This window comes from Felis catus, chromosome B1, assembly GCF_018350175.1.
Source record: "Felis catus isolate Fca126 chromosome B1, F.catus_Fca126_mat1.0, whole genome shotgun sequence".
Lineage (NCBI taxonomy): Eukaryota > Metazoa > Chordata > Mammalia > Carnivora > Felidae > Felis > Felis catus.
Window position 1 is genome coordinate 29,090,254 of NC_058371.1, and position 12,423 is coordinate 29,102,676.

The window sequence follows — 12,423 nt, forward strand, 5'->3', positions numbered from 1 at the left end:
TCCCTGTCTCGTTCCTGACCTTTGGGGGAAAAGCTCTGTTTTTCCCCATTGAGGATGATACTAGCATTGGGTCTTTCATATATGGCTTTAATGATCTTCAGGCATGATCCTTCTATCCCCACTTTCGTGAGGGTTTTTATCAATAAAGGATGCTGTATTTTGTCAAATGCTTTCTCTGCATGTATTGAGAGGATCATGTGATTCTTTTCCTTTCTTTTATTGATGTGATGAATCACACTGATAGTTTTGCAGATATTGAACCAGCCCTGCCTCCCAGGTATAAATCCCATTTGTTTGTGATGAATAATTGTTTTTAATGTATTGTTGGATCCGGTTGCTAATACCATGTTGAGGATTTTTGCATGAATGTTCATCAGGGAAATTGGTCTATAGTTCTCCTTTTCAGTGGAGTCTTTTTCTGGTTTTGGAATCAAGGTAATGCTGGCTTCATAGAAAGAGTTTGGACGTTTTCCTTCCATTTCTATTTTTTGGAATAGTTTCAAGAGAATAGGTGTTAACTCTTCTTTAGATGTTTGGTAGAATTCCCCTGGAAAGCCATCTGGCCCTGGACTCTCGTTTTTTGGGGATATTTTTGATTACTAATTCAACTTCTTTACTGGTTATGGGTCTGTTCAAATTTTCTATTTCTTCCTGTTTCAGTTTTGGTCGTTTATATGTTTCTAGGAATTTGTCCATTTCTTCCATATTACCTATTTTATTGGTATATAATTGCTTATAATATTCTCTTATTATTGTTTGTATTTCTGCTGTGTTGGTTGTGATCTCTCCTCTTTCATTCTCGATTTTATTTATTTGGGTCCTTTGCTCTTTATTTTTGATCAAACTGGCTAGAGGTTTATCAATTTTGTTAATTCTTTCAAAGAACCAGCTCTGGTTTCATAGATCTGTTCTGTTTGGTTTTTTTGTTTTGGTTTTGGTTTCAATAGCATTGATTTCTCCTGTAGTCTTTATTATTTCCTGTTTTCTGCTGGTTTTGGGTTTTATTTGCTGTTTTTTCCCCATCTTTTTAAGGTGAAAGGTTAGGTTGTGTATCTGAGACCTTTCTTTCTTCTTTGAGACGGCCTGGATTGCTATATACTTTCTTCTTATAATTACCTTTGCTGCATCCCAGAGGTTTTAGGCTTTAGTTTTATCATTTTCATTGGCTCCATGTACTTTTTAATTTTCTCTTTAACTTCTTGGTTAGCCCATTCATTCTTTAGTAGGATGTTCTTTAGTATCCAAGTATTTGTTATCTTTCCAAATTTTTTCTTGTGGTTGATTTTGAATCATAGTGTTGTGGTCTGAAAATATACACTGTGTGATCTTGATCTTTTTGTACTTGTTGAGGGCTGATTTCTGTCTCAGTATGTGATCTATTCTGGAGAACATCCATGTGCATTGGAGAAGAATGTGTATTCAGCTGCTTTAGGGTGAAGTGTTGTGAATATATCTGTTAAGTCCACCTGGTGGTCCAGTGTGCTCATTCAAAACCATTGTTTCCTTGTTGATTTTCTGTTTAGATGATACTGTAAGTGGGGTGTTGAAGTACCCTACTATTATGGTATTATTATCAATGAGTTTCTTTATGTTTGTGATTTATTTATATATTTGGGTGCTAACACATTTGGAGCATAGTGTTTGCAATTGTTAGGTCTTGGTGGATAGACCCCTTAGTTATATAATGCCCTTCTGCATCTGTTATAGTTTTTAAAATCTAGATTGTCTGATATAAGTATGGCTACTCTGGCTTTCTTTTGTCAGCCATTAGCATGATAGATGGTTCTCCATCCCCTTACTTTCAATCTGAAGGTGTCTTTAGGTCTAAAGTGGGTCTCTTGTAAACACCATATAGATGGATCTTGTTTTCTTACCTATTCTTTTACCCTGTGTCTTTTGATTGGAGCATTTAGTCCATCGACGTTTAGAGTGAGTACTGAAAGATAAGAATTTATTGCCATTATGATGCTTGTAGAGTTGGAGTTTCTGGTGGTGTTCTCTGGTCCTTTCTAATCTTTGTTGCTTTTGGTCTCCCCCTCCCCCATCTTTTGTCCCTTAGAGAGTCCCTCTTAAAATTTCTTGCAGGGCTGGTTTAGTGGTCACAAACTCCTTTAATTTTTGTTTGGGAAACTTTTTATCTCTCCTTTTATTTTGAATGACAGCCTTGCTGAGTAGAGAATTCTTGGCTGCATATTTTTCTGATTCAGCACATTGAATGTATCCTGCCACTCGTTTCTGGCCTGCCAAGTTTCTGTGGATAGGTCTGTTGCAAACCTGATCTGTCTTCCCTTGTAGGTTAAGGACTTTTTTTCCCCCTGTTGCTTTCATGATTCTTTCCTTGCCTGAGTATTTTGTGAATTTGATAACGATATGCCTTGTTGATGGTCGGTTTTTTTTGAATCTAATGGGAATCCTCTGTGCTTCCTGGAATTTGATGTCTGTGTCTTTCCCCAGGTTAGGAAAGTTTTCTGCTGTGATTTGCTCACATAACCATTCTACCCCTTTTTCTCTCTCTTCATCTTCTGGGACCCCTACGATTCTGAAGTTGTTCTTTTTTAATGAGTCACTGATTTCTCTAAGTCTTAAATCATGATATTTTGCCTTAGTCTCCCTCTTTTTTCTGCTTCATTATTCTCCATAAATTTGTCCTCTATACTGCTGATTTCCTGCTCTGCCTTATCCATCCTTGCTGACGTGGCATCTATTCAAGATTGCAGCTTAGTTAAAGCATTTTTTATTTCATCCTGACTAGATTTTACTTCTTTTATCTCTGCAGAAAGGCATTCTGATCTATTTTCAACCCCAGCTAGTATTCTTATCATGATTCTAAATTCTGGTTCAAACATCTTACTTGTATCTGTGTTGACTAAGTCTCTAGTTGTCATTTCTTGCTGTTCTTTGTTTTGCGGAGAACTCTGCCATTTCGTCATTTTGAAGGAAGAAAAGGAATTAATAAGGAAAAAAAAATTAAATTATAAAATTAAAAATAACCCTGTGAAAATCGAATAAATGATGCTAGATCCTAGGTGTGTTTTGGTCTGGTTGTTGAAAGGAGATTGATAGATGAGAGAAAAAAGGAAAACGTTTGAATATTTGAAAAAATGAATACAATGAAATAGAATAAAATGAAATGGAAGTAAAATAGAATTAGAAAAATTTTCAAGTAAAAATACAGTAGAAGAAAATTAAAAATATTTTTAATAAAAATTGAAAAAGAAAATAAATGTTTTCTTTCTGTATTCAAGAAAAAGGAAATGAAAAAATTGAGAAGATGGACCAGCAAACAGACTGAAATACGATTGAAATTATATTGTTTTCCCCTACAAGTCAAACTTTGAAGCACTTTATAGTCCATCAACTAAGCAGGTGGAGAGACTTGTGTTTCTGAAGAGAGAGGTTGGCCCAGGTGCGGGGGCTTAGTGTAACAGCTTCATTCTCCACTTGATGGCGCTAGTTAGCTTACTGGAGTGGATTGTTAACCATGCTTGTAGGTGTGTATGCGCATGCATGGGAGGGGTGAACATGGTGTAACCCAGCTACCCAGTTTTTAGTATTGGAACTCTGTTCTCCCTGATCAGCAGTCATTACCTGTCCTTTGTCTCCGGCTTCTGTCCACTCCCTGCTTTACACTGTCTGTGACCAAGCCATCAGGTTGCCAGGTAGCACCTCCCTTATCTTAGATGCAGCAGTGTTTCCCAACCCTTCGCTTTTCAGGGACTGCGGCTTTGACCCACTAGACCTTCTGGAAGAGGGTTTCACCGAGCAATGGCCGGGAGCTGGTCACACCCAGGAAGGTTTGCAGGACTGTGCTGCTGCTGATGCCCAGAAATCGCAGCTGAGTGCCAGCCCGCCCCAGAAAAAGTTCATGTGATTCAGTAGCAGCAGCTTTTCAGGGATTATGGTAAGTCACAACACACATCTGGCACCAGGCTTCCCCCTTAATGTCCTTGTTCCAGCACCAATGAATGTGGTTGTTCTCCAGGGTCCGCTGGAACCTTTGCCTTTGGGGGTGGCCGCACGGCCTCTACCGAATGTCCTCCCAGCAGGGGAACTACCTCTCCCCATGTGCCCTGTGGACTCCCAGACTTCACTCTCTGATCCTGGGGATTTACCATTCTCACCAGACCACCACCAGGTATTGAACTGTGGAGTTTGACTCTGTGCTCCCCATGTTTATGAGTCTTAATGGAATTTAAACCCTTTCCTTTGTCCCTTTTTCATTCAGTCCCTGCAGCTGTTTCCACTTTTCCACTTCTCTCCAGCTGCTTTTGGGGAGGGGGTGGGTGCTTTTCCCCGTACTCCCCCCGCCCTGTGCCATCTCCATATTTTTTCCACACGCATAAGCGGCTCCCTGCTCTTGTGGCTTCTCTCTCCCCCAGTTCCCCTCTCCCCACTGGGTACCTGCTGAGTTCTCTGGTTCAGGTTGTACAGATTGTTGTGTTAATCCTCAAATCCATTTTCTAAGTGTGCAGGATGGTTTAGTGTTGATCTGGCTGTATTTCATGGATGTGAGATGCAAAAAAAACTTCCATGCTGTTCTGCCATCTTGGTGCCTCCTCTCAACATTTTTAATCTCAGCATTTCTTTATACTCTTCAAAGTTATTAAGGTCCCCAAAAAACTTTTGTTCACATAGGTTTTATCAGTGTTTACCATATTCAATTGAAAATGATCATAGACAAATATTTGTTTTGTTGTTAATGTGTTTAAACACAATAAACCCATTATGTTAATATAAAAAACATTTTCTTTAGGCCAAAATCCATACTCTCTAGAACAGAAAAGTTCTAGTGAGTAGAGCAGCATCATTTATTTTTGCATATTTTTAAAGTGTCTGATAACAAGAGACGACTAGATTCTCACATATACATACTCAGTCTGTTATCATATGTTCCTTGATTGAAGTATGTGAAGAAAACCCGGCTTTACATACCTTGAAGGTAGAAAAAAAAGGAGAATTTGAATCTTTTCAGATAGTTGTAGATATTCTCCTCTAATACTATGCCAAAGTTTGATAAGTAGCAGTTTCTTAAAAATTAGTTGCAAAATAGACTGTAAAACTGTTATCAAAGGACTTTTTGTAGTGTTTTATTAAAATCCATTACATTTGAAATATAGCTTTCCCCATATATAATTTTGTAAACTTATGTCTTGGTCATTTGGAAACTGCTGGTTCATTGAGTTATAATGCTGGTTCATTGAACTGCTGGTTCATTGATTTTCGAAACGTTGACATGATTCATCTTAAAATATGAAAAGTCACATTTATTAACATCAACAGAAAAGTCTTTAAATATTGGAAAGTGTCAAGGTTATTATGTTGGACATGTTTTCCATAATTCCTGTTTTTGCTGGAAAGCTAATATTTTATCATTAGCAACAAATATAGTCTGTTTTCCTCAAAGTGGTGGGCTTACTTTATGTTTGAGAGAAAATGTTTTGCAAAATACTTTCTTTTTCTTCCAAGTTTTAAAATTCCACTTTGTCTTTCTTTGACTTATTTCATTTAGCGTAATATCTCTAGCTTCATCCACATCATTGCAAATGGCAAGATTTCATTTTTTTTATGGATTTTTCATTCTGTATATACACAGTATTCCATTGTGTATATATACAACATCTTCTTTGTCCATTCATCAGTCGATGGACATTTGGGCACTTTCCATAATTTGGCTATTGTAGATAATGCTGCTATAAACATTAAAGTGCATGTATCCCTTTGGATCAGTATTTTTGTGTTCTTCAGGTAAATATGTAGTAGTGCAATTGCTAGATCATAGGTAGTTCTATTTTTAACTTTTTGAGGAAACTCCATTGTGTTGTCTAGAGTGGCTACACCAGTTACATTCCCACCAACAGTGTAAGAGGGTTCCCTTTTCTCTATATCCTCTACTTAAGTTCAAACGATCATTTTTTGCCTGTCAGTTCTTCCCAGTAAATACATTCCAGAAAGAAGTAGCTGGTTTATGTTGCAACTCAATTTCACATGTGCTTTTCCTGAAGACAACCAGTGAATTAGATATGCTGCAGAAGAGCTTTATAGGAATCTCCTATGTTGGGGGAAGTTATATCCCAAATGTAATGGATTTTAATATAACAGTACAAAAAGTCCATCGATACAGTTAAAGCAGAGTTTCAAAGGGAATACTCAAGGGTTGAGATTTAGTAAGATTATGGGGTGCCTGGGTGGCTCTGTTGGTTAGGGCATCTGACTTCAGCTCAGGTCAAGATCTCATGGTTCATGGATTCGAGCCCTGTGTCGAGCTCTGTGCTGACAGTTCAGAGCCTGGAGCCTGTTTCAGGTTCTATGTCTCCCTCTCTCTGCCCTTCCCCTGCTCGCTCTCTGTCTCTCTGTCTCTCTGTCTCTCTGTCTCTCAAAAATAAACATTACAAAAATAAAAAGTAAGAATAAGATTAAGAATATAGCTTCCCTGAGGACATTCTTAAGTGGAATGTGGAATTGGCTTTTTTTTTTCCTTATAAATACATGTTGGTGAACAATACAATGATACTGATACAGTTTGGTGGTACTTGTTGCTTTCATTGTAAACCAGCACTGTTATCTACCACTATTTGTGTATGCAATGCAAATATCAACACAATGAGAAAAGCAAATAATGCCTTAGTATTATTGTAAAAATAGTTTTGACTCTGGATTCCTTGTAAGTATTTCCCAGAATTCATGCAGACCTCTGGGCTCTGTGGGCCATACTTTGAGCATAGTTACCCTAGATGATAAGAATAGGTTTTAGCACACTGGTCCTTAAGCTTTTGTGTTTTATCACATGTTCAATTACCATGGATTGAATAGCAAAAGTGAGGGTGTTAAAAAGCAAACGCTTTTTTTTTTTAAAAGCATATTTTTGAAAAGTTAAAAGAGATTCTAAGAGACTAAATACACTTCCTTGAGGATTTTGTTTTGGTCTTTACCCTAAACTCTTATTGTGTAATTTTAAGTCAATATCATGTCAAGTGTCCCATAGTTAAGGAATATGGCATTGTGTACTTAGGAGAAAGATTATCTCCCAATGAGATAAACAGAATCAGCTTCAAACAAATATGTGTATTTCAGATTCATGCAATTTATGCTTTGGAGGATTAGAAGAAGAGAACTACAGAATTACAAAAACTGTGACTTTGTGCTATAGAAGTATTACTAGAAAAAGTAAATGATTAGAATAAATTGGTAAATAGGGAGTCTACGAGGGAAGGAGATGATGATGGAGTAGGAGGACCCCAGGCTCCCCTTGATCCACATATACAACCAGATAACTATCAAATCATTCTAAATAACACTGGAAATCGACCTGAAGACTAACAGAACCCTCCAGAACTAAACAGAAGAGGCCACATTGAAGAAGGTAGAAAGTGTGGAGACATAGTTTAGGAGAGAAACAGATCCTGGCTACTATGGAGGGAAGGGAGCCGTAGTCATGGAGAAGCACAAGAGAGTGGAGCACACAGGAGAAAGCAAAAGAACATTTCTACATAGCCATTGGCTGGCTGAATTTCCTAAGTTTTTGCTGCCAGTGGGGTTTAAAGTCTGGAGTTTTAAAGGCCAGTGGGTTTGGCTGGGATAGAGCCTAGAGGACACTGCACTGCTTTTGGAGAGAAGGTAGGCAAACAACCTTGGGGGAATACAATCTGGGAACAGTGATTTGAAGAATGCTTGGGGCACACAGTGTGGAAAGTATTTGCTCCTCAGAGAGCCTGTTCCCAGGAGAGAGCATTCATGGAGATTACTCTCTGGGAACAAATGAGGTTGCATCCTTTTCCTTCCCTACTCCTCTGAATAAACACAAAACTCCCTGTGGGAAGCAGTGAAATGCCAACACTTGCTGCCTAATTTACTTACACTACACTTACACCCTGTGCTCTGGTGGAATTGCCTTTTCTAGTTATGTTTACTTCAGTCCCAACCTGGTGGACCCTTTCCCCAGAAGACCAGCACAAACCTTCACCCACACTGCATCTCTTGACTAGAGAGTTTTGCAGGGCCTCAGTTCTCGTGGAGGTGATGACAGGCCTCATTTCACAAGCAGACCAGAGCACACCTAGTTAATGCTTGCCTCATTCAGGCCAAGGACCAAACACTGCCTACAGTCGGTAAGGAGAGCCTCTGCAGACAACTGGCCAGAAGAATAAAGCAGTCATGGGGCGTCTGGGTGGCTCAGTTGGTTAGACGTCCAGTTTCAGCTCCGGTCATGATCTCGTGGTTCATGAGTTCAAGACCTGTGTTGGGCTCTGTGCTGACAGCTCAGAGCCTGGAGCCTGCTTCAGATTCTGTGTCTCCCTCTCTCTCTGCCCTTCCCCTGCTCACACTCTTTCTCTCAAAAATGAATAAACATTAAAAAAAAAAAGTATAAAGCAGTAAGAACACAATAGTGAAGTGCATGCAGCATACACCAAACACACTTCCTGAAGTATCACTCCATGAACACGACATGGCCTCTTCTTCATAAGGCTATTACTTTCAGGAACAGGAAACGACTGGCTTTTCTAACAAACAGAAGAAAACAGAGACTTAGACAAAATGCCAAGAGAGGAGTTTATTCCAAATGAAAGAACAAGATAAAGCCACAAGCAGAAATCTAAGTGAGACATATATAAGTAACATGCCTAATGGAGAATTTAAAGCAATGTTCATAAGGATACTCACTGGCACTTAGAAAAGAACAGAAGTCCTATCAGGGAGATCCTTACCACAGAGATAAGAGATAAAAAAGAATCAGAGATGAAGAGTGCAATAAATGAGATTAGAGAAATGCTTGTGGGGTGCCTGTCTGGTTCAGTCAAACATCCACCTTCGGCTGAGGTCATGATCTTGCAGTTGGTGAGTTTGAGCCCTGCATTGGGCTCTGGGCTGACAGCTCAGAGCCTGGAGCCTGTTTCATATTCTGTGTCTCCCTCTCTCTGCCCCTCCCCTGCTCATGCTCTCTCTCTTAGAAATAAAAAATAAACATTAAAAATAATTTTAAAGAAAAGAAAAATGCTTGATACAATGAACAGTAGGCTGAAAGAAGCAGAGTAATGACTTAATGACCTAGAAGACAGTAATAGAAGGCAATGAAGCTGAACAAAAGAGAGAGTTCTGCAGAATGAGAATAGACTTAGGGAACTCAGTGACTCTGTCAAACAATAACCATTGTATTGTAGGAGTCCCAGGAGAAAAAGAGTGAGAAAAGGGGGCAGAAAATTTATTTGACCACTAAACTGTCCTGCAAGAAATATTAAAAGGGGACACATTGAGTGGAAAGAAGAGATCAAAAGTCAGAGTATAAAGGCAGGAAACACAAAAGCATCAAAAATGAATATTTCTGTAGAAAATCAGTCAAGGTACTCACAAAAGATATAAAATATAGCAACATATTCCTAAAATGTGAATAGAGGAGAAAAGAATGTGTTCAAAATTAAATGACCATCAACTTAATATAGACTGCCTTTTACAGAAGAGGTTATATACAAACCTAATGGTAACTATATATCAAGGGCTAGTAATAAACATGCAAATAATATAAAGAAATCCAAATACATCACTAAAGAAAATCAGCAAAAAGTAAAAGACAAGATCAGAGAAAATCTCCAGAAACAACAAAACAAGTAATAAAATGGCAATGAATACATATGTATCAATAGTTACCTTAAATGTCAGTGGACTGAATTACTTTAAATGTTAGTGGACTGAATGCCACAATAAAAGACGTAGGGCATCAGGGTAGATGATAAAACAAGACCCATTTATATGTTGCTTAGAGGACACTCACGTTAGGCCTAAGGACACCTGCAGAATGAAAGGGACTGGATAGAGAAATGTTTGTCATGCAAATGAATGTCTAAAGAAAGCCAGAGTAGCGATACTTATATCAGACTAGACTTAAAGACTGTAACAGGTAAAGGAGGACACTATATAATAATGGAAGGACAATTGAACCAGAAGACCTAACAATTGTAAATATTTATGCACCCAATATGAGAGCACTCAAATATATAAAACAATAACAAACATAAAAGGACTAATCAATAGTAATGGAATAATAGGGGACTTTAACACCCCATTTACACCAATGGACACATCCTTCACACAGGAAATACAGAAACAGTGGCTTTGAATGTTAAACTGGACCAGATGGATTTAAGAGATATATTCAGAATATTCCATCTTAAAACAACAGAATACACATTCTTTTCAAGTGCACTTAGAACATTCTTCAGAATAGATCACATATTAGGCCATATAACAGGCCTTAACAAATACAAGAAGAGTGAAGTCATAGCATGCACCTTTTCTGACCACAGTGCTATGAAACTGGAAGTCAACCACAAGGAAAAGTATGGAAAGACCTCAATGTATTGAGGTTAAACAACATGCTGTTAAATAATGAATGGATCAACCAAGAAGCAAAAGAAGCTATAAAAAATTACATGGAAACAATTGAAAGTGAAAACACAATAGTCCAAAACCTTTAGTATGCAGCAAAAGTGGTCCTAAGAGGGAAGTAAATAGCAGTACAAGCTTCTCTCAAGAAGCAAGAAAAAGCTCAAGTTAACAACCTAACCTTACACCTTAAAGGAGCTAGAAAAAGAACAAATGAAGTCTAAAGCCAGAAGAAGGAAGGAAATAATAAAGATTAAAGTAGAAATAAATGATATAGAAACTAAAAACACAATAGAACAGATCAATGACACCAGAATCTGGTTCTTTTAAAAAAGTAATAAAATTGATTAACCTCTAGCCTGGCCTATCAAAAGGAAAAGAGAAAAGACACAAATAACACTGCAAATGAGAGAGGAAAAGTAAAAACACCACAGAAATACAAACAGTTTTAACAGAATATTACAAAAAAGTGTAAGCCTAAAAATTGGACAATCTGTTAGAGATGGATAAATTCCTAGAGACATATAAATTACCAAAGCTTAGGAAGAAATAGAATACTTGCAGATACCGATAACCAGCAAAGAAATTGAACCAGTAATCAAAAAACTCTCATCAAACAAAAATCCATGGCCAGATGGCTTCACAAGGGAATTCTACCAAACATTTAAAGAAGAGTTAATACTTACTTTTCTCAAATTATTCCAGAAAGTATAAAAGGAAGGAAAACTTCCAAATTCATTTGATGAGGCCAGCATTACCCTGATACCAAACCAGATAAAGACACCACAAAAAAGGAGAACTACAGGCCAATATCTCTTGTAAAGAAAGGTGCAAAAATCCTCAACAAAATATTAGCAAACTGGGGCACCTGGGTGGCTCAGTCAGTTAAGTATCCAACTCTTGAATTTGGCTCAGGTCATGATCTCACAGTACATGAGTTCTAGCCCTGCATCAGGCTCCACATTGGAGCCTGCTTGGGATTCTCTCTCTCCCACTTCCTCTGCCTCTCCACTCTCTTTTTCAAAATAAAAAAATAAAAAATAACCCACAAAATACTAGCAAACTAAATCCAACAATATTTTTTAAAAACTCATTCACTATGATCATGTAGAATTTATTCCTGGGTTGCCAGGGTGGTTCAATAATCACCAATCAGTGTGATACACCACATTAATAAAAGAATAAGAACCATATGATCGTTTCAACAGATGCAGAAAAAACATTTGACAAAGTAAAACATCTGTTCATGATAAAAAACCTTCAACAAAGTAGGTTTAGAGGGAACATACATCAATGTAATAAAGGCCATATATGAAACACTAAAGCTAATATAATTCTAAATGGGGAAAAACTGAGAGCTTTTTCCTCTATGGTAAGAAACAAGACAGGAATGTCCTCTCTCACCACTTTTATTCAATATAGTATTGGAAGTTCTGGCCACAGCAATCAGACAGTGAAAAGAGATGAGGCATACAAGTAAGAAGTCAAGTTTTCACTATTTGCAGGTGAGATGATACTCTATATGGAAAACCCAGGGACATCTGGGTGGCTCAGTCGCTTAAGCATTCAACTTCTGCTCATTCAAACTTCTTGCAGTTTGTGAGTTCAATCCCTGCATTGGGCTCTGTCCTGAGAGCTCAGAGCCTGGAGCTTGCTTCAGATTCTGTATCTCCTACTCTCTCTGCCCCTTCCCAGCTCACACTCTGTCTCTGTCTCTCTCAAAAATAAATATTAAAAAAACAAAACCCAAAGATTCCACCAAACAATTGGCTAGAACTGATAAGTAAAGTTACAGGATCCAAAATCAATGTATAAAAATTGGTTTTATTTCTATACACCAATAATAAAGGAATAGAGAAAATAAGGAGTTAGTCCCATTTACAACTGCACCAAAAAGCATAAGATACTTAGGAATAAATCTAACCAAACAGGTGAAAGACCTGTGCTCTAAAAACTATGAAACACTAATGAAAGAAATTGCATATGACCCAAAGAAATGGAAAGACATTCTAGACTCATGGATTGGAGGAATAGATATTAAAACGTCTA

The 12,423-nt window shown here is 37.8% G+C and overlaps 2 long non-coding RNA genes across 3 annotated transcripts in view; one reads left to right on the plus strand and one right to left on the minus strand.

The window, feature by feature from the left end:
• Window positions 1-12,423, plus strand: part of LOC101095820 — a 199,611-nt gene that overhangs the window by 85,019 nt on the left and 102,169 nt on the right. Inside the window, exons 3-4 of one of the 2 annotated variants that reach the window (XR_006596420.1) lie at window positions 3,715-3,901; window positions 3,983-5,522. The exons of the other annotated variant lie outside the window; for it this stretch is intronic. This is a non-coding gene — a long non-coding RNA (uncharacterized LOC101095820). Of the gene's footprint in view, window positions 1-3,714; window positions 3,902-3,982; window positions 5,523-12,423 lie in introns of those variants that run through there. 2 annotated transcript variants of the gene reach the window in all.
• Window positions 1-12,423, minus strand: part of LOC109498779 — a 35,517-nt gene that overhangs the window by 12,962 nt on the left and 10,132 nt on the right. The window contains exon 2 of the long non-coding RNA XR_002155679.3: window positions 4,873-4,932. This is a non-coding gene — a long non-coding RNA (uncharacterized LOC109498779). The remainder of the gene's footprint in view (window positions 1-4,872; window positions 4,933-12,423) is intronic.